Here is a 21,367-nt window from a genome sequence, read left to right as displayed (position 1 = left end):
AGATGAATGCTGATATCATGAAGAAGTTTCTCAGAATGTTTCTGTGTAGTTTTTATGTGAAGATATTACCTTTTCCCGTTAGGCCTCCAACTGCTCCAAATATCCTCTTGCAGATTCTACAAAAAGAGTGTTTCAAAACTTCTCAATCAAAAGAAATGTTCAACCCTGTTAGATGAAGACACACATCACAAAGAAGTTTCTCAGAATGCTTCTGTGTAATTTTTATGTGAATATATTTCCTTTTCCCTATAGCCCTCAAATCGCTCCAAATATCCACTTGCACACTCTGCATAGAGTGTTTCCAAAATGGTCAATCAAAAGGAAGGTTTAACTCTGTGAGATGAATGCACACATCACAAAGAAGTTTCTCAGAATGCTTCTGTGTAGTTTTTATGGAAGAAAATTCCCTTCCAAAATAGGCCACAAGGGCTCTAGTTATCCACTTGCAGATTCTACAAAAAGAGAGATTCAAAGCTGCTCAATCAAGAGAAAGTTTCAATTCTGTGTGATGAAGGCACACATCACAGCAAGTTTCTCAGAATGCTTCTGTGTAGTTTTTATGAGTAGATAATTCCTTTTCTACAATAGGCTTCAAAGCACTCCAAATATCCAATTGCAAACTCTACAAAAAGATTGTTTCAAAACCGCTCAATCAAAAGAAAGCTTTAACTCTGTGAGACGAATGCACACATCACAAAGAAGTTTCTGAGAATGCTTCCATGTAGCTTTTATGGGAAGATATTTCCTTTTCCACTGTAGGCCTCAAATTGCTTAAAATATCCCCTTCCAGATTCTATAAAAGGAGTGCTTCAAAACTGCTCAATCAAAAGAATATTTCAACTCTCTGAGATGAATGTACACATCACAAAGGAGTTTCTCAGAATGCTTCTGTGTGGTTTATATGTGAAGATATTTCAATTTCCGAAATAGTCCACATAGGGCTCCAAATATCCTCTTGCAGATTCTACAAAAAGAGAGATTCAAAACTGCTTAATCAAAAGATAGGTTCAACAATGTGAGTTGATTGCACACATCACAAAGAAGTTTCTCAGAATCATTCTGTGTAGTTTCTATGTGAAGATATTTTCTTTTAGACATTAGGCATCAATGTGCTCCAAATATCCACTGGCACATTCTACAAAAAGAGTGTTTCCAAACTGCTGAATCAAGAGAAAGGTTCAACTCTGTGAGATGAATGCACACATCACAAAGAAGTTTCTCAGAATGCTTCTGTGTAGTATTTATTTAAAGATATTCCTTTTCCACAATAGGCCTCAAAGAGCTCCAAATATCTACTTGCAGATTCTGTAAAATAGTGTTTCCAAACTGCTTAATCAAAAGAAAGGTTCAACTCAGTGAGATAAATGCACACATAACAAAGAAGTTTCTCAGAATGCTTCTGTGTAGTTTTTATAGGAAGATATTTCCTTTTTGGCAATAGGCCTCAAAGAGCTCCAAATATCCACTGGCAGATTCTACAAAAAGAGTGTTTGAAAACTGCTCATCAAAAGAAAATTAGAACTCTGTGAGATGAAGGCATAGATCACAAAGGTGTTTCTCAGAATGCTTCTGTGTAGTTTTAATATGAAGATATTTCCTTTTTCACCATAGGTCACAAAGGTCTCCAAATATCCTCTTGCAGATTATACAAAAAACAGAGTTTCAAAACTGTTCATTCCAAAGATAGGTTCAACTCCATCAATTGAATGTGCCCATCACAAAGAAGTTTCTCAGAATGCTTCTGTGCAGCTTTTGTGTGAAGATATTTCCTTTTCTAACATAGGCCTCAAAGCGCTCCAAATATCCACGTGCATATTCTCCAAAAAGAGTGTTCCCAAACTGCTCAATCAAAAGAAAGTTTCAATTCTGTGAGATTAGTGCACACATTGAAAAGAAGTTTCTCAAAATGCTTCTGTACAGTTTTTATGTGGAAATATTTCTTTTTCCACAACAGGCCACAAAGTGCTCCAAAAATTCACTTGCAGATTCTGCAAGAAGGATGTTTCAAAGCTGCTCAATCAAAAGAAAGATTGAACTCTGTGAGATGAATACACACATCATAAAGTAGTTTCTGAGAATGCTTCTGTGTAGTTTTTATGTGAAGATATTTCCCTTTCCAAAATAGGCTGCAAAGGACACCAAATATCTACTTGCAGATTCTACAAAAAGAGTGATTCAAAACTGCTCAATTGAAAGATAGTTTCAACTCTTTGAGTTGAATGCAAACATCACAAAGAAGTTTCTGAGAATGCTACTGTGTAGTTTTTATGTGAAGACATTTCCATTTCTACTATAGGACTCAAAGTGCTTCAAATATCCACTTGCAGATTCTACAGAAAGAGTATTTCCAAACTGCTCAATCAAAAGAAAGGTTCAACTCTGTAAGATGAATGCACACATCACAAAGAAGTTTCTCAGAATGCTTCTGTGTAGTTTTTATGTAAAGATATTTCCTTTTCCACCATAGGCCACAAAGGGCTCCAAATATCCACATGTAGATTCTATAAAAAGACGGTTTCAAAATTGCCCAATCAGAAGAAAGTTTCAAAAAAAGTTTCTCAGAATATTTCTGTGTTGTTTTTATTTAAAGATATTTCCTTTTCCACCATAGGCTGCAAAGGGCTTCAAATATCCACATACAGATCCTGCAAAAAGAGAGATTCAAAACAGCTCTATCAAAAGATAGGTTCAACTCTATGAGTTGAATGCAAATATACAAAAGAAGTTTCTCAGAATGCTTCTGTGTAGTTTTTATATGAAGATATTTGCTTTTCCACAGTAGTCCTCAAAGGGCTCAAAATATCCACATGTAGATTCTGCAAAAAGAGAGATTCAAAACTGCTCAATCAAAAGATAGGTTCAGCTCTGTGAGTTGAATGCACACATCACAAAGAAGTTTCTCAGAATACTTCTGTGTAGTTTTTATGTGAACGTATTTGATTGTCCACATTAGGCATCACAGCACTCCAAATATCCACTTGCAGATTCTACAAAAAGAGAGATTCAAAACTGCTCAATGAGAAGATAAGTTCAACTCTGAGAGTTGAATGCACACTTCACAAAAAGTTTCTCAGAATGCTTCAGTGTAGTTTTTACATGAAGATATTTCCTTTTCCACAATAGGCCTCAAAGCTCTCCAAACATCCACTTGCAGATTCTGAAAAAAGAGAGATTCAATACTGCTCAAATGCTCAATCAAAAGATAGATTCAACTCTGTGAGTTCAGTGCACACATCCCAAAGTAGTTTCTCAGAATGCTTCTGTGTAGATTTTATGAGAACATATTTGATTTTCCTCAGTAGGCTTCACAGCACTCCAAATATCCACTTGCAGAGTCTACAAAAAGAGAGATTCAAAACAGCAAAATCAAAAGATAGGTTCACCTCTGTGAGTTGAATGCATACATCACGAAGATGTTGCTGAGAATGCTTCTGGGTAGTTTTTATCTGAAGATATGTCCTTTTACACCATAGGGTGCAAAGGGACTCCAAATATCCACTTGCAGATTGTATAAAAAGAGTGTTTCAAAACTGCTCAATGAAAAGATAAGTTCAACTCTGTGAGTTGAATGTAGACATCAAAGGAGATTCTCATAGTGATTCTGTATAGTTTTTACGTGAACATATTATTTTTCCACAGTAGGCCTCACAGCACTCCAAATATCCACTTGCAGATTCTAAAAAAGAGAGATTCTAAACTGCTCAATCAAAAGATAGGTTCAACACTTTGAGTTGAATGCACACATCACAAAGAAGTTTCTCAGAATCTTTCTGTGTAGTTTTTGTGTGAAGATATTTCCTTTTCCACAATAGGCCTCAAAGCTCTCCAAACATACACTTGAAGATTCTGAAAATGAGAGATTCAAAACTGCTCAATCAAAAGATAGGTTCAATTCTGTGAGTTGAATGCATACATCACAAAAACGTTTCTCTGAATGCTTCTGTGTAGTTTTTATTTGAAGATATTTCCTTTTCCACAATAGGGTGTAAGGGTTCCAAATATCCACTTGCAGACTCTACAAAAAGGGAGATTCTAAACTGCTCAAACAAAAGATAGGTTCAACTCTGTAAGTTGACTGCGCACATCACAGAGAAGTTTCTCAGAATGCATCTGAGTAGTTTTTATATGAAACTATTTTTTTTAAATAGGCTTCAAAGGGCCCCAATTATCCACTTACAGATTCTACAAAAAGAGTGTTTCGAAACTAGTCAATCAAAAGAAAGATTCAACTCTGTTGGATGAATGCACAGATCACAAAGAAGTTTCTCAGAATCTTTCAGTGTAGTTTTCATGATGATATTTCCTTTTCCACAATAGGCCTCAAAGGGCTCCAAATATAAATTTCCAGATTCTAAAAAAACAGAGTTTCTAAACTGCTCCCTCAAAAGTAATGTTCAACTCTATGAGATGAATGAACACATCACAAAGAAGTTTCTCAGAATGCTTCTGTGTATTTTTAATCTGAAGATATTTGCTCTTCCACAGTAGGCCTCAAAGGGTTGCAAATATTCACTTGCAGATTCTACAAAAAGAGATATTCAAAACTGCCCAATCATAAGATAGGTTCAACCCTGTGAGATGAATACACATCACAAAGAAGTTTCTCAGAATGCTTCTGAGTAGTTTTTATTTGAAGATATCTCATTTTCCACAATAGGCCTCAAAGGGCTCCAATTATCCACTTTCAGATTCTACAAAAAGAGTGTTTCAAAACTGCTAGATCATAAAATAAGTTCAAACTTGTGAGATGAATGCACACATCACAAATAAGTTTCTCAGAATGCTTCTGTGTAGTTTTTATGTGATGATATTTCCTTTTCAACAATAGGCCACAAAGAGCTCCAAATATGTACATACAGATTCTACCAAAAGACTGTTTCAAAATTGCTCAATCAAAAGAAAGTTTCAACACTGTGAGATGAATCCACACATCAAAAAGAAGTTCTCAGAATGTTTCTGGGTTGTTTTTATTTGAAGATATTTCCTTTTCCACCATAGGCTGCAAAGGGCTCCAAATATCCACATGCAGATCCTGCAAAAAGAGAGATTCAAAACTGCACAATCAAAAGATTGGTTCAACACTATTAGTTGAATACACACATCATGAAGAAGTTTCTTGGAATGCTTTTGTGTAATTTTTATGTGAAGATATTTGCTTTTCCACAGTAGGCCTCAAAGGGCTCAAAATATCCACCTGTATATTCTGCAAAAAGAGAGATTCAAAACAGCTCAATCAAAAGATAGGTTCAACTCTGTAAGATGAATGCACACATTGCAAAGAAGTTTCTCAAAATGTTTCTGTGTAGTTCTTATTTGAAGATATTTCCTTTTCCACCATAGGCCAAAAGGGGCTCCAAATATCCATTTGCACATTCTGCAAAAAGAGAGATTTAAAACTGCTCAATCAAAAGATAGGTTCAGCTCCCAGTTGAATGCACACATCACAGTGAAGTTTCTCAGAACGCTCCTGTGTAGTTTTTATGTGAACATATTTGATTTTCCACATTAGGCCTGACAACTCTCCAAATATCCACCTGCAGATTCTACAAAAAGAGAGATTCAAAACTGCTCAATCAAAAGATGGATTCAACTCTGTGGGTTGAATGCACACATCACAGAGATGTTTTTGAGAAAGGTTCTGTCTAGTTTTTATTTGAAGATATTTCCTTTTCTGCCACAGGGCAAAAAGCACTCCAAATATCCACTTGCAGATTCTAGGAAAAGAACGTTTCAAAACTGCTCAATCATAAGATAGGTTCAACCCTGTAAGATGAATGCATGCATTCTAAAGGAGTTTCTGAGAATGCTTCTGTGTAGTTTTTATCTGAAGATATTTGCTTTTCCACGGTAGGCCTCACAGCGCTCCAAATATCCAATTGTAAATTCTTTAAAAAGAGTGTTTCGAAAGTGCTCAATCTTAAGATAAGTTCAACCCTGTGAGATGACTACACACATCACAAAGAAGTTTCTCAGAATGTTTCTGTATAGTTTTTATTTGAAGATATTTCCTTTTCCACCATAGGCCGCAAAGTGTTCCAAATATCCACTTATCTGCAAAAAGAGAGATTCAAAACTACCCAATCAAAGGATAGGTTCAACCCTGTGACATGAATGCACACATTACAAAGAAGTTTCTGAGACTTATTCTGTGTAGTTTTTAGGTGAAGATATTTGGTTTTCCACAGTAGGCCACAAAGGGCTCCAAATATCCACCTGCAGATTGTGCAAAAAGCGAGATTCAAAACTGCTCAATCAAAAGACAGATTCAACACTGTGAGTTGAATACACACATCACAAAGAAGTTTCTGAGAATGCTTCTGTGTAGTTTTTATTTGAAGACATTTCCTTTTCCACCATAGGGTGCAAAGTGCTCCAAATATCCACTTGCTGATTCTACAAAAGAGATATTCAAAACTGCTCAATGAGAAGATAAGTTCAACTCTGTGAGTTGAATTCACACTTCACAAAGAAATTTCTACGAATGCTTCTGTCTAATTTTTAGGTGAAGATATTTTCCTTTCCAAAGTAGGCCTCAAAGGGCTCCAAATATCCACTTGCAGATTCTACAAAAAGAGTATATCCAAGCAGCTCAATGAAAAGAAAGTTTCAAACCTGTGAGATGAATGCACACATCACAAAGATGTTTCTCAGAATTTTTTCTGTAGTTTTAATTGGAAGATATTTCCTTTTCCACCATAGGCTGCAAAGGGTGCCAAATATCCACTTGCAGATTCTGCAAAAAGAGAGATTCAAAATTGCTCAATCAAAAGATAGGTTCAACTCTGTGAGTTCAATGCACACCTCACAAATAAGTTTCTCAGAATGCTTCTGTGTAGTTTTTATTTGAAGATATTCCCTTTTCCACAATAGGAATCCGAGATCTCTGAACATCCACTTGTAATTTCTACAAAAAGAGAGATTCAAAACTGCTCAATCAAAAGATTGGTTCATCTCTGTGTGCTCAATGCACACATCACAAAGAAGTTTGTCAGAATGCTTCTGTGCAGTTTTTATGTGAACATATTTGATTTTCCAGTTAGCCTCACAGTGCTCCAAATATCCACTTGCTGATTCTACAAAAAGAGAGACTCAAAACTGCTCAATCAAAAGATAAATTCAACACTCTTAGTTGAATGCACACATAATGAAGAAGTTTTTGAGAATGCTTCTGTTAATTTTGTTATTTGAAGATATTTCCTTTTCCACCATGGGCAAAAAGCACAAAAAATACCACTTGCATGTTCTATAAAAAGTGTGAACTGAAGATGGCCGAATAGGAAAAGCTCCAGTCTACAGCTCCCAGCATGAGCTATGCAAGACAGGTGATTTCTGCATTTCCATCTGAGGTACCAGGTTCATCTCACTAGGGAGTTCCAGACAGTGGGCGCAGGTCAGTGGATGCATGCACCGTGCGTGAACTGAAGAAGGGCAAGGCATTGCCTCACTCGGGAAGTGCAAGGGGTCAGGGAGTTCCCTTTCCTACACAAAGAAAGGGGTGACAGACGGCACCTGGAAAATCGGGTCACTCCTATCCGAATACTGTGCTTTTCTGAAGGGCTTAAAAAACGGTGCACCAGGAGATTGTATCCTGCACCTGGCTCAGAGGGTCCTACGCCCACGGAGTCTCACTGATTGCTAGCACAGCAGTCTGAGATCAAACTGCAAGGCGGCAGCGAGGCTGGGGGAGGGGCGCCCACCATTGCCCAGGCTTGCTTAGGTAAACAAAGCAGCTGTGAAGCTCGAACTGGGTGGAGCCCACCACAGCTCAAGGAGGCCTGCCTGCCTCTGTAGGCTCCACCTCTGGGGGCAGGGCACAGACTAACAAAAAGAGAGCAGAAACCTCTGCAGACTTAAATGTCCCTGTCTGACAGCTTTGAAGAGAGCAGTTGTTCTCCCAGCACGCAGCTGGACATCTGAGAATTGGCAGACTACCTCCTCAAGTGGGTCCCTGACCCCTGACACCCGAGCAGCCTAAGAGGGAGGCACCCCCCAGTAGGGGCAGACTGACACCTCACAAGGCCGGCCGGGTACTCCAACAGACCTGCAGCTAAGGGTCCTGTCAGTTAGCAGGAAAACTAACAAACTGAAAGGACATCCACACCAAAAACCCATCTGTACATCACCATCATCAAAGACCAAAAGTAGATAAAACCACAAAGATGGGGAAAAAACAGAGCAGAAAAACTGGAAACTCTAAAGAGCAGAGCACCTCTCCTCCTCCAAAGGAATGCAGTTCCTCACCAGCAATGGATCAAAGCTGGATGGAGAATGACCTTGACGACCTGAGAGAAGAAGGCTTCAGACAGTCAAATTACTCTGAGCTATGGGAGGATATTCAAACCAAAGGCAAAGAAGTTGAAAACTGAAAAAAATTTAGAAGAATGTATAACTAGAATAACCAATACAGAGAAGTGCTTAAAGGAGCTGATGGAGCTGAAAACCAAGGCTTGAGAACTACGTGAAGAATGCAGAACCCTCAGGAGATGATGTGATCAAATGGAAGAAAGGATATCAGTGATGGAAGATGAAATTAATGAAATGAAGTGAGAAGGGAAGTTTAGAGAAAAAAGAATAAAAAGAAACGAGCAAAGCCTCCAAGAAATATGGGACTATGTGAAAAGACCTAATCTATGTCTGACTGGTGTACCTGAAAGTGACGGGCAGAATGGAACCAAGTTCGAAAACACTCTGCAGGATATTATCCAGGAGAACTTCCACAATCTAGCAAGGCAGGAAAACATTCAGATTCAGGAAATATGGAGAATGCCAGCACCACACCACACCTATTCCAAAATTGACAACATACTTGGAAGTAAAGCTCTTCTCAGTAAATGTAAAAGAACAGAAATTATAACAAACTATCTCTCAGTTCACAGTGCAATCAAGCTAGAACTCAGGATTAAGAATCTCACTCAAAACCGCTCAACTACATGGAAACTGAACAACCTGCTCCTGAATGACTACTGGATACATAACGAAATGAAGGCAGAAATAAAGATGTTCTTTGAAACCAACGAGAACCAAGACACAACATACCAGAATCTCTGGGATGCATTCAAAGCAGTGTGTAGAGGGAAATTTATAGCACTAAATGCCCACAAGAGAAAGCAGGAAAGATCCAAAATTGACACCCTAACATCACAATTAAAAGAACTAGAAAAGCAAGAGCAAACACATTCAAAAGCTAGAAGAAGGCAAGAAATAACTAAAATCAGAGCAGAACTGAAGGTAATAGAGACACAAAAACCCTTCAAAAAATTAATGAATCCAGGAGCTGGTTTCTTGAAAGGATCAACAAAATTGAAAGACCACTAGCAAGATTAATAAAGAAAAAAAGAGAGAAGAATCAAATAGATGCAATAAAAAATGATAAAGGGGATATCACCACCGATCCCTCAGAAATACAGACTACCATCAGAGAATACTACAAACACATCTACGCAAATAAACTAGAAAATCTAGAAGAAATGGATAAATTCCATGACACATACACTCTCCAAAGACTAAACCAGGAAGAAGTTGAATCTCTGAATAAGCCAATAACAGGAGCTGAAATTGTGGCAATAATCAATAGCTTACCAACCAAAAAAAGTCCAGGACCAGATGGATTCACCGCCGATTTCTACCAGAGGTACAAGGAAGAGCTGGTACTATTCCTTCTGAAACTATTCCAATCAATAGTAAAAGAGGGAATCCTCCCTAACTCATTGTATGAGGCCAGCATCATGCTGATATCAAAGCCGGGCAGAGACACAACCAAAAAAGAGAATTTTAGACCAATATCCTGGATGAACATTGACGCAAAAATCCTCAATAAAATACTGGCAAATCGAATCCAGCAGCATATCAAAAAGCTTATCCACCATGATTAAGTGGGCTTCATCACTGGGATGCAGGGCTGGTTCAATATACACAAATCAATAAATGTAATCCAGTATATAATCAGAACCACAGACAAAAACCACATGATTATCTCAATAGATGCAGAAAATACCTTTGACAAAATTCAGCAACGCTTCATGCTAAAAACTCTCAATAAATTAGGTATTGTTGGGGCGTATCTCAAAATAATAAAAGCTATCTATGACAAACCCACAGCCAATATCATACTGAATGGGCAAAAACTGAAAGCATTCTCTTTGAAAACTGGCACAAGACAGGGATGCCCTCTCTCACCACTCCTATTCAACATAGTGTTGGAAGTTCTGGCCAGGGCAATTAGGCCGGAGAAGGAAATAAAGTGTATTCAATTAGGAAAAGAGGTAGACAAATTGTCCCTGTTTGCAGAAGACATGATTGTATATCCAGAAAACCCCATTGTCTCAGCCCAAAATCTCCTTAAGCTGATAAGCAATTTCAGCAAAGTCTCAGGATACAAAATCAATGTACAAAAATCACAAGCATTCTTACACGCCAACAACAGACAAACAGAGAGCCAAATCATGAGTGAACTCCCATTCACAATTGCTTCAAAGGGAATAAAATACCTAGGAATCCATCTTACAAGGGAAGTGAAGGAACTCTTCAAGGAAAACTACAAACCACTACTCAAGGAAATAAAAGAGGATACAAACAAATGGAAGAACATCCCATGCTCATGGGTGGGAAGAATCAATATCGTGAAAATGGCCATACTGCCCAAGGCAATTTACAGATTCAATGCCATCCCCATCAAGCTACCAATGACTTTCTTCAAAGAATTGGAAAAAACTACTTCAAAGTTCATATGGAACCAAAAAAGAGCCACATCACCAAGTCAATCCTAAGCCAAAAGAACAAAGCTGGAGGCCTCACACTACCTGACTTCAAACTATACTACAAGTCTACAGTTACCAAAAGAACATGGTACTGGTACGACAACAGAGATATAGATCAGTGGAACAAAATAAAGCCCTCAGAAATAATGCCGCATATCTACAACTATCCGATCTTTGACAAACCTGAGAAAAACAAGCAATGGGGAAAGATTCCCTATTTAATAAATGGTGCTGGGAAACTGGCTAGCCATATGTAGAAAGCTGAAACTGGATCCCTTCCTTACACTTTATACAAAAATCAATTCAAGATGGATTAAAGACTTAAATATTAGACCTAAAACCATAAAATCCCTAGAAGAAAACCTAGGCATTACCAATCAGGACATAGGCATGGGCAAAGGCTTCATATCTAAAACACCAAAAGCAATGGCAAGAAAAGCCAAAATTGACAAATTGGATCTAATTAAACTAAAGAGCTTCTGCACAGCAAAAGAAACTACCATCAGAGTGAACAGGCAACCTAGAAAATGGGAGAAAATTTTCGCAAATTACTCATCTGCCAAAGGGCTAATATCCAGAATCTACAATGAACTCCAACAAATTTACAAGAAAAAAACAAACAACCTCATCAAAATGTGGGCGAAGGATATGAACAGACACTTCTCAAAAGAAGACATGTATGCAGCCAAAAAACACATGAAAAAATGTTCACCATCACTGGCCATCAGAGAAATGCAAATCAAAACCACAATGAGATACCATCTCACACCACTTAGAATGGCAATCCTTAAAAAGCCAGGAAACAACAGGTGCTGGAGAGGATGTGGAGAAATAGGAACACTTTTACACAGTTGGTGGGACTCTAAACTAGTTCAACCATTGTGGAAGTCAGTGTGGCAATTCCTCAGGGATCTAGAACTAGAAATTCCATTTGACCCAGCCACCCCATTACTGGGTATATACCCAAAGTACTATATATCATGCTGCTATAAAGACACATGCACACATAACCAACCCAAATGTCCAACAATGATTGACTGGATTAAGAAAATGTGGCACATATACACCACGGAATCCTATACAGCCATATACAATGATGAGTTCATGTCCTTTGTAGGAACATGGATGAAATTGGAAATCATCATTCTCAGTAAACTATCGCAAGAACCGAAAACCAATCACTGCATATTCTCACTCATAGGTGGGAATTGAACAATGAGAACACACGGATACAGGAAGGGGATCATCACACTCTGGGGACTGTTGTGGTGTGGGGGGAGTGGAGAGGGACAGCATTGGGAGATATACCTAATGCTAGGTGAGTAGTTAGTGGGTGCAGCGCACCAGCATGGCACATGTATACATATTTAACTAACCTGCACATTGTGCACATGTACACTAAAACCTAAAGTATAATAATAATAAATTAATTAATTAAAAAAGTGTGAAGTGCTGAATCATGAGATAGCTTCAAACTTGTGAGATGAATGCACACATCACAGAGAAGTTTCTCACAATGTTTCTGTGTAGTTTTTTTTTTTGAAGATATTTCCTTTTCCAGCGTAGGCCACAAAGGGCTCCCAATATCCACTAGCAGATTCTGCAAAAAGAGAGACTCAAAACTGCTCAATCAAAAGATAGGTTCAACACTGTGAGTTGAATTCACACATCCCAAAGGAGTTTCTCAGAATTCTTCTGTGTAATTTTTATGCGAAGGTATTTGGTTTTCCACCGTAGGCCTCAAAGGGCTCTAAATAGCCACCTGCAGATTCTACAAAAAGAGAGATTCAAAACTGCTCAATCACAAGATAGTTTCAACGCTTTGAGTTGAATGCATACATCACAAAGATGTTTCTCTGAATGCTTCTATGTTGCTTTTATTGGAAGATATATTTTTTCTATCCACTTGCAGATTCTACAAACAGGGAGATTCAAATCAGCTCAATGAGAAGATAAGTTCAACACTGAGTTTTGAATTCACACCTCACAAAGAAGTTTCTCAGAATACTTCTGTTTAGTATTTAAGTGAAGATATGTCCTTTTCCACAATAGGCCTCGAAGCTCTCCAAACATCCACTTGCTGATTCTGCAAAAAGAGATTGAAAACTGTTCAATAAAATGGTAGGTTCAATTCAGTGAGTTTAATGCAAACATCACAAAGGAGTTTTTCAGAATGCTTCTGTGTACTTTTTCTGTGAACATATTTGATTTTCCTCAGAAGGCCTCACAGCACTCCAAATATCCACTTGTAGATTCTACGAAAAGAGAGATTCAAAACAACTTAATCAAAAATTAGGTTCAACTCTGTGAATTGAACGCACACATCAGGAAGAAGTTTCTGAGAATGCTTCTGTGTAGGTTTTATTTAAAGATATTTCCTTTTCCACCACAGAGTGCAAAGGGCTCCAAATATACACTTGCAGATTCTACAAAAAGAGAGATTCTAACATGCTCAATCAAATGATATTTTCAACTCTGTGAGTTGAATGCACACATCACAAAACCTTTCTCAGAAGTCTTCTAAGTAATTTTTATGTGAAGATATTGCCTTTTCCACAATAGGCCTCAAAGGGCTGCAATTATCTACTTGCAGATTCTACAAAAAGGATGTTTCAATACTGCTCAATCAAAACAAACTTTCAACTCTGTGAGATGAATGTATACATCATAAAGTAGTTTCTCAGAATGCTTCTATCTGGTTTTTATGGGAAGATATTCCCTTTTCCACAACAGGCCTCAAATAGCTGCAAATATCCACTTGCAGTTTCTACAAAAAGAGAGTTTCAAAACTGCTCAATCGAAAGAAAAGTTCAGCTCTGTGAGATGAATGCACACATCACAAAGAAGTTTCTCAGAATGATTCTGTGTAGTTTTTATCTGAAGATATTTGCTTTTCCACAGTAGGCCTCAAAGTGCTCCAAATATCCACTTGCAGATTATACAAAAAGATTGTTTCAAAACTGCTCAATCAGAAGATAGGTTCAACCCTGTGAGATGATGGCACACATCCCAAAGAAGTTTCTCAGAATGTTTCTGTGTAGTTTTTATTTGAAGATATTTCCTTTTCAACCACAGGCCGCAATGGGCTCCAAATATCCACTTGCAGATTCTGCAAAAAGAGAGATTCAAAACTGCTCAATCAAAAGATAAGTTGAACCCTATGAGATGAATGCACACATGCCAAAGAAATTTCTCAGAATTCTTCTGTGTAGTTTTTATGTGAAGATATTTGGTTTTCCACAGTAGGCCTCAAAGGGCTCCAAATATCCACCTGCAGATTCTGCAAAAAGAGTTTCTAAACTACTCAATCAAAAGAAAGGTTCAACTCTGTGAGTTGAATGCACACATCAGAAAGAAGTTTCTCAGAATGCTTCTGTCTACTTTTTATGTGAAGATATTTCCTTTTCCACAATAGGTCAAAAAGGGCTCTAATTATCCACTTGCAGATTCTACAAAAAGAGTGTATCAAAACTGCTCAATCAAAAGAAAAGTTCAACTCTGAGATGAATGCACACATCACAAAGGAGTTTCTCAGAATGCTTCTGTGTAGTTTTTATCTGAAGATACTGGCTTTTCCATGGTAGGCCTCAAAGCGCTCCAAATATCCCCTTGCAGATACTACAAAAAAAGTGTTTGAAAACTGATCAATCATAAGATATGTTCAACCCTGTGAGATGAATGCACATATCAGGAAGTAGTTTCTCAGAATGTTTCTGTGTAGTTTTTATTTGAAGATATTTCCTTTTCCACCATTGGCTGCAAAGGGCTCCAAATATCCACTTGCAGATTCTGCAAAAAGAGAGACTCAAAACTGCTCCATGAAAGAAAGTTTAAAATCTGGGAGTTGAATGCACACATCTCAAAATAGTTTCTCAGAATGCTTCTGTGTAGTATTCATGTGAAGATGTTTGCTTTTCCACCATTGGCCTCAAAGTGCTCCAAATATCCAACTGCAAATTCTGCAAAAAGGGAGATTCAAAACTCATCAATCAAAAGATAAGTTCATTTCTGTGAGATGAATGCATACATCACAAAGAAGTTTCTCTGAATACTTCTGTGTCGATTTTATTTGAAGATATTACCTTTTCCACCATAGGGCACAAAGGGCTCCAAATATCCACTTGTAGATTCTACAAAAAGAGAGATTCGAAACTGCTCAATGAGAAGATAAGTTCAACTCTGTGAGCCGAATGCACACATCACAAAGAGCTTTCTTAGAATGCTTCTGTATTGTTTTTATGTGAAGATACAGCTTTTTCCACAATAGGCCTCATAGCTCTCCAAACATCCACTTGCAGATTCTGCAAAAAGAGAGATTCAAAACTGCTCAATCAAAAGAAAATTTCAGCTCTGTGAGTTGAATGCACACATCAGAAAGAAGTTTCTCAGAATGCTTCTGTCTACTTTTTATGTGAAGATATTTCCTTTTCCACAATAGGTCAAAAAGGGCTCTAATTATCCACTTGCAGATTCTACAAAAAGAGTGTATCAAAACTGCTCAATCAAAAGAAAAGTTCAACTCTGAGATGAATGCACACATCACAAAGGAGTTTCTCAGAATGCTTCTGTGTAGTTTTTATCTGAAGATACTGGCTTTTCCATGGTAGGCCTCAAAGCGCTCCAAATATCCCCTTGCAGATACTACAAAAAAAGTGTTTGAAAACTGATCAATCATAAGATATGTTCAACCCTGTGAGATGAATGCACATATCAGGAAGTAGTTTCTCAGAATGTTTCTGTGTAGTTTTTATTTGAAGATATTTCCTTTTCCACCATTGGCTGCAAAGGGCTCCAAATATCCACTTGCAGATTCTGCAAAAAGAGAGATTCAAAACTGCTCCATGAAAGAAAGTTTAAAATCTGGGAGTTGAATGCACACATCTCAAAATAGTTTCTCAGAATGCTTCTGTGTAGTATTCATGTGAAGATGTTTGCTTTTCCACCATTGGCCTCAAAGTGCTCCAAATATCCAACTGCAAATTCTGCAAAAAGGGAGATTCAAAACTCATCAATCAAAAGATAAGTTCATTTCTGTGAGATGAATGCATACATCACAAAGAAGTTTCTCTGAATACTTCTGTGTCGATTTTATTTGAAGATATTACCTTTTCCACCATAGGGCGCAAAGGGCTCCAAATATCCACTTGTAGATTCTACAAAAAGAGAGATTCGAAACTGCTCAATGAGAAGATAAGTTCAACTCTGTGAGCCGAATGCACACATCACAAAGAGCTTTCTTAGAATGCTTCTGTATTGTTTTTATGTGAAGATACAGCTTTTTCCACAATAGGCCTCATAGCTCTCCAAACATCCACTTGCAGATTCTGCAAAAAGAGAGATTCAAAACTGCTCAATCAAAAGAAAATTTCAGCTCTGTGAGTTGAATGCACACATCACAAACAGGTTTCTCAGAATGCTTCTGTGTAGTTTTTATGTGAGCATATTTGATTTTCTACAGTGGGCCTCACAACGCTCCAAATATCCACTTGCAGATTCTACAAAAAGAGTGTATCAAAACTGCTCAATCAAAACATAGATTCAACTCTGTGAGTTGAATCTACACATCACAAAGAAGTTTCTCAGAATGCTTCTGAGTAGTTTTTATATGAAGATATTTCCTTTTCTGCAATAGGCTTCAAAGGTCTCCAATTATCCACTTGCAGATTCTACAAAAAGAGTGTTTCAAAACTGCTAAATCAAAAGAAAGGTTCAACTCTGTGAAACGAAAGCACACATCACAAGGAAGTTTCTCTGTATGCTTCTGTGTAGCTTTTATTTGAAGATATTTCCTTTTCCACCACAGGGTGCAAAGGGCTCCAAATATCCACTTGCATATTCCACAAAAAGAGAGACTCAAAACTGCTCAATGAGAAGATAAGTTTAACTCTGTGAGTTGAATGGACACCTCACAAAGGAGTTTCTCAGAATGCTTCCATGTAGTTTCTTTGTGAAGATATATCCTTTTACACAATAGGCCTCAAAGATCCCCAAACATCCACTTGCAGATTCTGCAAAAGGAGAGATTCAAAACTGCTCAATCAAACGATAGGTTCAACACTTTGAGATGAATGAACACATCAGAAAAAGTTTCTCAGAATGCTTCTGTGTAGCTTTTCTGTGAACATGTTTGATTTTCCAAAGCAGGCCTCACAACGCTCCAAATATCCACTTGCAGATTCTACAAATAGAGCGATTTGAAACTGCTCAATGTGAAGATAAGTTCAACTCTGTGAGTTGAATGCGCGCCTCACAAAGAAGTTTCTTAGAATGCTTCTTTTTAGTTTGTATGTGAAGATATTTACTTTTCAACAATTGGCCTCAAAGCTCTTCATACATCCACTTGCAGATTCTGCAAAAAGAGAGATTAAAAACTGCTCAATCAAAAGATAGGTTCGACTCTGTGAGTTGAATGCACACATCACAAAGGAGTTTATCAGAATGATTCTGTGTAATTTTTATGTGAATATATTTGATTTTCCCTAGAAGCCCTCACAGCACTCCAAATATCCACTTGCAGACTCCACAAAAAGAATGTTTCAAAACTGCTCAATCATAAGATAGGTTCAACCTTGTGAGATGAATACACATCACAAAGAAGTTTCTCAGAATGCTTTTGAGTAGTTCTTATTTGAAGAAATTTCCTGTTCCACAATAGGCTGCAAAGGGCTCCAAATATCCACATGCAGATCCTGCAAAAAGAGAGATTCAAAACTGCTCAATCAAAAGATAAGTTCAACTCTGTAAGTTGAGTGCTCGCATCCCAAAGAAGTTTCTCAGAATGCTTCTGTGTAGTTTTTATGTGAAGATATTTCCATTTCCACAATAGGCCTCAAAACTCTCCAAACATCCACTTGTTGATTTTGCAAAAAGAGAGATTCAAAACAGCTCATTCAAAAGAGAGGTTCAAATATGTGAATTGAATGCACACCTCACAGAGAAGTTTCTCAGAATGCTTCTGTGTGGTTTTTAGCTGAAGATATTTGCCTTTCCATGGTAGGCCTGAAAGCGATCCAAATATCCACTTGCAGATTCCACAAAAAGAGTGTTTCAAAACTGCTCAATCATGAAATAGGTTCAACCTTGTGAGATGAATGCACACATTACAAATAAGTTTCTCTGACTGCTTCTGTGTAGTTTTTATGTGAAGATATTTCCTTTTCCACAATAGGCCTCAAAGGGCTCCAAATATCCACTTGTAGATTCTAAAAATGAGTGATTCAAAACTGCTCAATCAAAAGATATGTTGAACCCTGTCAGTTGAATGCATACATCACAAATAAGTTTCTCAGAACGCTTCTGAGTAGTTTTTATGGTAAGATATTTCCTTTTCCACAATAGGACTCAAAGGGCTCCAATTATCCACTTGCAAATACTAGAAAAAGAGTGTTTAAAAACGGCTCAATAAAAAGAAAGTTTCAACTCTCTGAGATGAATGCACACATCAATGAGAAGTTTCTCAGAATGCTTCTGTGTAGTTTTTATGTGAAAATATTTCCTTTTCCACAATAGTCCTCAATAAGCTCCAAATATCCACTTGCAGATTTTACTAAAACAGTGTTTCAAAACTGCTCAATCAAAAGAAAGTTTCAATTCTGTGAAATGAATGCACGCATCACAAAGAGGTTTCCAGAATGCTTCTGTGTAGTTTTTATCTGAAGATATTTGCTTTTCCACAGTAAGCCTCAAAGCGTTCCGAATATCAACTTGCAGATTTTACAAAAAGAGTGTTTCAAAACTGCTCAATCGTAAGATAGGTTCAACCCTGTGAGATGAATGCACACATCACAAAGAAGTTTCTGAGACTATTTCTTTGTAGTTTTTATTTGAAGATATTTCCTTTTCCACCTTAGGCTGCAAAGGGCTCCAAATACCCACTAACAGATTCTGCAAAAAGAGAGATTAAAAACTGCTCAATCAAAGCATAGATTCAACTCTGTGATTTGAATGCAGACATCCTAAAGAAGATTCTCAGAATGTTTCTGGTTAGTTTTAATTTGAAATATTTGCTTTTCCACAGTAAAGCTCAAAGGGCTCAAATTATCCACTTGCAGATTCTACAAAAAGAGTGTTTCAAAACTGCTCAATCAAAATAAATTCTCAACTCTGTGAGAAGAGTGCACACATCACAAAGAAGTTTCTCAGTATGCTTCTGTGTAGTTTTTATGTGAAGATATTTCCTTTTCCATAATAGGCTTCAAAGCTCTGCAAACATCCACTTGCAGATTCTTCAGATTCTTCAAAAAGAGAGATTCAAAACCGCTCAATCAAAAGATGGCTCAATCCTGTGAGTTGAATGCAGACATCACAAAGAAGTTTCTCAGAATGCTTCTGTGAAGTTTCTATGTGAACATATTTGATTTTCCACCGTAGGCCTCACAGAGGTCCAAATATCCACTTGCAGTTTCTACAATAAGAGAGATTCAAAACTGGTCAATCAAAAGATAGGTTCAACTCTGTGAGTTGAATTCACACATCAAGAAAAAGTTTCTGAAAATGCTTCTGTGTACTTTTTATTTGAAGATATTTCCTTTCCCACCATAGGGTGCAAAGGAATCCAAATACGCACTCGCAGATTCTACAAAAAGTGAGATTCAAAACTGTTCAATCAAAAGATAGGTTCAACTCTGTGAGTTGAATGCACACATCACGAAAAAGTTTCTGGGTTTATTTGGAGATATTTCCTTTTCCACCATAGGGTGCAAAGGGCTCCAATTATCCACTTGTAGATTCTACAAAAAGAGTGTTTCAAAACAGCTGAATCAAAAGGAATGTTCAACTCTGTGAGATGAATGCACACATCACAAATAAGTTTCTCTGACTGCTTCTGTGTAGTTTTTATGTGAAGATATTTCCTTTTCAACAATAGACCTCAAAGGGCTCCAAATATCCCCTTGCAGATTCTACAAAAATAGTGTTTCAAAACTCCTCAATCAAAAGAAAAGTTCAACTTTGTGAGATGAATGTACACATCACAAAGTAGTTTCTCAGAATGCTTCTGTGTAGTTTTTATCTGAAGATATTTGCTTTTCCAAGGTAGGCCTGAAAGCGCACCAAATATCCACTCGCAGATTCTGTAAAAGGAGTGTTTCAAAACTCCTCAATCATAAGATAGGTTGAACCCTATCAGATGAATGCACACATCACAAAGAAGGTTCTCTGAATGTTTCTGTGTAGTTTTTAATTGAAGATATTTTCTTTTCCACCATGGGACCCAATGGACTCCAAATATCCTCTTCCAGATTCTGCAAATAGAGAGATTCAAAACTGCTCAATTAAAAGATAGGTTCAACTCTGTGAGTTGAATGCACACGTCCCGAAGTAGTTTCTTAGAATGCTTCTGTGTAGTTTTTATGTGAAGAGATTTGCTTTTCCACTGTAGGCCTCAAAAGGCTCCAAATATCCACCTGCATATTCTTCAAAAGGAGAGATTCAAAACTGCTCTATCAAAAGATAGGTTCAACTCTGAGTTTTGATTGCATACATCACAAAGAAGTTTCTCTAAATACTACTGTGTAGTTTTTATTTGAAGATATTTCCTTTTCCACTATGGGGTGCCAAGGTCACCAAAAATCCACTTGCCGATTCTACAAAAGGAGAGATTCAAAACTGCTCAATGAAAAGATGGGTTCAGCCCTGTTAGTTGAATGCCTACATAACAAAGAAGTTTCTCTGAATTCTTCTGTGTAGTTTTCATTTGAACATATTTCCTTTTCCACCATAGGTCACAATGGGCTCCAAATATCCACATGCAGATTCTACAAAAAGAGAGACGCAAAACTGCTCAATTGGAAGATAAGTTCAACTCTGTGAGTTGAATGCACACCTCACAAAGAAGTTTCTCAGAATGCTTCTGTGTAGTTTTTATGTGAAGATATTTCCTTTTCCACAATAGTCCTCAAAGCCCTCCAAACATCCAACTGCAGATTGTGCAAAAAGAGAGTTTCAAAACTGCTCAATCAAAAGATAGGTTCAATTCTGTGAGTTGAATGCATACATCACAAAGTTTCTCTGCATGCTTCTGTGTAACGTTTATTTGAAGATATTTCCTTTTCCACCATAGGGTCCAAAGGGCTCCAAATATCCACGTGCAGATTCTACAAAGAGAGAGATTCTAAAATGCTCAATCAAAAGATAGATTCAACTCTGTGAGTTAAATGCACACATCACAAAGAAGTTTCTTAGAATGCTTCTGAGTAGTTTTTATCTGAAGATATTTCCTTTTCCACAATAGGCCTCATAGGGCTCAAATTATCCACTTGCAGATTCTAGGAAAAGATTGTTTCAAAACTGCTCAATCAAAACAAAGTTTCAACTCAGTGAGATGAATGCACACATCACAAAGAGGTTTTTCAGAATGCTTCTGTGTAGTTTTCATCTGAAGATATTTGGTTTTCCACGGTAGGCCTCAAAGGGCTCCAAATATTCACTTGCAGATTCTACAAAAAGAGTATTTCAAAACTTCTCAATGATAAGATCAGTTCAACCCTGTGAGATGAGTGCACTCCTCAAAAAGATTCTCAGAATGTTTCTGTGCAGTTTTTATTTGAAGATATATCCATTTCCACCATAGGCCACAAAGGGCTCCAAATATCCTCTTGCAGATTCTGCAA

Source organism: Pongo abelii, chromosome 12 (genome assembly GCF_028885655.2).
Source record: "Pongo abelii isolate AG06213 chromosome 12, NHGRI_mPonAbe1-v2.0_pri, whole genome shotgun sequence".
Classification (NCBI taxonomy): domain Eukaryota; kingdom Metazoa; phylum Chordata; class Mammalia; order Primates; family Hominidae; genus Pongo; species Pongo abelii.
The sequence above is the reverse complement of the archived record's forward strand: the minus strand, read 5'-3'. Positions refer to the sequence as shown.